The sequence below is a fragment of the Perca fluviatilis genome, chromosome 13, assembly GCF_010015445.1.
Source record: "Perca fluviatilis chromosome 13, GENO_Pfluv_1.0, whole genome shotgun sequence".
NCBI classification, from domain to species: Eukaryota; Metazoa; Chordata; class Actinopteri; order Perciformes; family Percidae; genus Perca; species Perca fluviatilis.
Window position 1 is genome coordinate 38,379,089 of NC_053124.1, and position 3,484 is coordinate 38,382,572.

The following is a 3,484-nucleotide window of genomic DNA, read 5'->3' on the forward strand; positions in this document are numbered from 1 at the left end:
AAAGAAACACGAGGCGATCTCAGGATTTCTTACGTAACTAACGTAGCTGTAACTACACACACTGTAACCTCCACAGTCTCGTAGTGTGAGGAATTCACAACAGTAACGAGTAACGATGCAGCACATACAAAATGTATCGGAGTAAAAGTATTTCATTCATTGAAAATATTTACTCAAGTAAAAGTGGAAGTAGGAGAAAAAAATAATACTCCAGTAGAGTACAGATACAGCTTTTTAGTATTAAAGTACAGTACTGAAGTTGTTCTACTTCGTTACTATACTGCTCTACTGGATAGTGAGGAGATGTTTGCTGTATGTGACGAAAAATGTTGTAGCCTAAAAAACGCATCACATCATTTAGAGCACCTTTAATTTATTTGATCTGCTGCACTTTGGATCAATAGACTGAGATTAAAAACGATGTCTAATGGATGGTTGTTAGGTTTAAGTTATGCTTCAGACAAACAACAAAATCAGATGAAATTATACTGCAAGACCAAAACTTGTATCTTCTGTTTGACACATTAAAGGAAAGGAAAACAAACTATTATCATCTTTAATTTGGTTCATTGTTTTCTCAGAGCTCTGAAAGTTTAATAAAGTATTTGTCTTTCTTCAAAAGTGTGTTTTAATCATGTATCTTGCTGTGTGTTTTTCTACAGAAGCCTAAAACACTTCCGGACTTTTATTTTGAAGCTCAGCAACTAATCTGCACCGGAAGCTGTAGTCTTCACTGCGGCTAACTTCACACTTTGAACAAGATGGCGTCTAGCAGAAAGGAGTGTTAGCAGAGTGTCTTTGTTGTGTAGAGAAAGAGGTAAAATGTGTAAAGTCCAGATGCTGAGAGCGTTGGTGGAGCAGCGACTAACTGCGGCTGCTGAAGAGATATTTGGGCTGTTTGAAAGAACGATAGCAGAGTACGAGGAGGAACTTTGTCGTTCAAAAGAGGAGAACGAGCGACAACGGGAGCTACTGGACGCTGTTTACAACCCTCAGCTTCGGCTACACAGAGCAGGTTTGGTCCCTTTACTTCTTCCTCTCTCTCTGGTTATACTGACATCTGCGCAGCAGAGCGGCTCTATTCTCGGTAACTAAATAGAGTTTAAGAAATACTGTAGGCAGGGTTCTCAAGTTTTATCAAAAGCTTGGTGTGTGTGTGTGTGTGTGTGTGTGTGTGTGTGTGTGTGTGTGTGTGTGTGTGTGTGTGTGTGTGTGTGTGTGTGTGTGTGTGTGTGTGTGTGAGAGAGTGTGTGAGTGTGTGTGTGTGTGCGTGTGTGTGCGTGCGTGTGTGTAGGTTGGAGCTTTGTGCTCATTATGTCTATTTAGGCTTTGCAAGTAAGTAAGTAAGTAAAATTTATTTATAGAGCGCATTTCACAGATATAAATCACAAAGCGCTTTACAAGGTACATACACATATAAGTGGGAAGAAAATACAGCATGACATGAGGAGAGACGAGGAGAAAAAGGCAACTCCCAGACTATGCCCCTGAATAGGGGTACAGTGTGGGAACAGGAAAAAACACCTCAGCACATAAGCACAAAAGCAATACATTTGCACTGCTGCACATAACACAACATAACAATATAACATGACACGCAGTGGGGTGGGATGATGAGTGCATCGGGATGGGGGTCATGGAGTAGAGGTAGTCCAGGACAGGCAAACAGACATCTGGTCCTGCAGCCAAACAAAGGCGCTGGCCCCAGACCTGCCCGCCTGACTGGGGAAGAAGCGGTGAAGGCGCTGGATAGGGGCTGGGGTGTGGTTGCAAATCTGTGTTTTTTTTTTTTGTCGTCTGTTTAGTTCAAAAAGCTACGTCTGGCCCCCGTAATCTGGTTTACTCAGTCCGCACGATTGTCATCGGTCACAGCCGGTTGCCATGGAGTCAGCCCTGAAACAGGACCCAGTACGAGTCAACAATCAACAGGTGTCAGTGGGAGTCGGGTGGGGAAATGAAGAGTGTGCCTCGCTGTAGTGCTCCAGGGGGAGTGAGTATCCAACACCGGCCTTGGCCAAGGCCAGCGCTGGTTCAGGAGCCGAAAAGATAAGGTTGGAATTTGTTTTGTCTTGGGTCTAGGAAGCCGGCAGTTAGTCACTCCCGACTTCTCTGAAATGTCCCCTCTGGTCTCCGTAACGATCAAATTTCCTTGCCAAAACTGTGAGTTTCCCCAAGATGTTGTCCAGCTTGTCCAGAGCTGACTGTCTCTCCAAGATGGTATCCAATTTTGGGCCCATGATAATCACAGTATCCAATTTGTGGCTCATGGAGTTCAGAGTCACAATTTGAGTTCCGACAGCTCTGCCCACAGCTTCAACCATGACGGGCAGCCTGGTCATTTGCTCTGTTCCCGTCTTCACTTTAATTTCTCGATAAACCAGGGCAATGCCTGAGCCAATCAGCAAAAGACCTGTTATCATGGTTCCGAATAGGTAGATATCTTCAATGTCCTCCACGGAAAGAACCGCGCAACACGACCATCCACCGCCCGCTGTCCATCGTGGTAGCCGGCTGCGAACGCCCGGCAGGGCAGTCAGGCGTTCCCGAACCCGAGCTTCTCGTCGAGAATATGGTGTCAATTGCGCCGAGAGACCAGTTAATCAAATCCATAATTCGTAGTTTAGGAGCAGTGCAGAGAGAGAGACTCTAAAAGTACAAGAAACAGCAGACAGCACGAGACAAGATAGCAAGCAGGGTAGGCCTGGGAGGGAGAGGGAGAAAAGCGACCGCCTTCGTTGAGAGCAGAAAGAAGAGCTTTGCTTGTGTATCACCTGGCCGATGTGAGTCGAGTGCTGATTGTGAGTTGCGCATGCTCAGATTTGCGTCTGTGTCATACTCTTCTTCGAGTCCTTTGCAATTTCAGATGTTGTTCTGCCAATATCTAACGCAGGTCACAGCTGATGGGGTCGGTTCGGCCAGGTCCTGAGGGCTGCACTGGGGGACGTTTTCACACTCCAGTAGGTGGGACATTGGCTGTGTGTCAAACCGCATACTTCCGTCAGACCACTTCCTGCCGTAGTGCCCACTTTCAGTGGTTAGTATCGTCCCAAAAGGAACACGTATGTTAAAACACTTACCGTGTCAAGGTGCAAGGTACTTTATCCCCCATTTTGGCTTTTATCGCCCGCCGGGAGCGCGGCGCGTAGCTCGAGCGGAGCTTCGGTCCCCTACAGGTTGTCTAGTACAGCTGCAGCTAAACGTTACATTATTGGAAGACTGACAGGGCTTTCCAAAGTAACAAGGGTCTTGTTTATCTACATAAATAGGTGTATTTGTCTGTTACAACTAAACGTTACATAGTGGAAGACTCGACAGGGTTTCCATAGTAACAAGGGCCCCGTTTATCTACATAAATAGGTGTATTTGTCTGTTACATTAAGGCGACGTGTAAATTGTTTAGCGCCGTTTATGGGTGTGGATTATTCGACAGTGTTTTTCAAAGTTCCATATTGACATGCTCCGTAAGCTATGCCTAGTATCTACG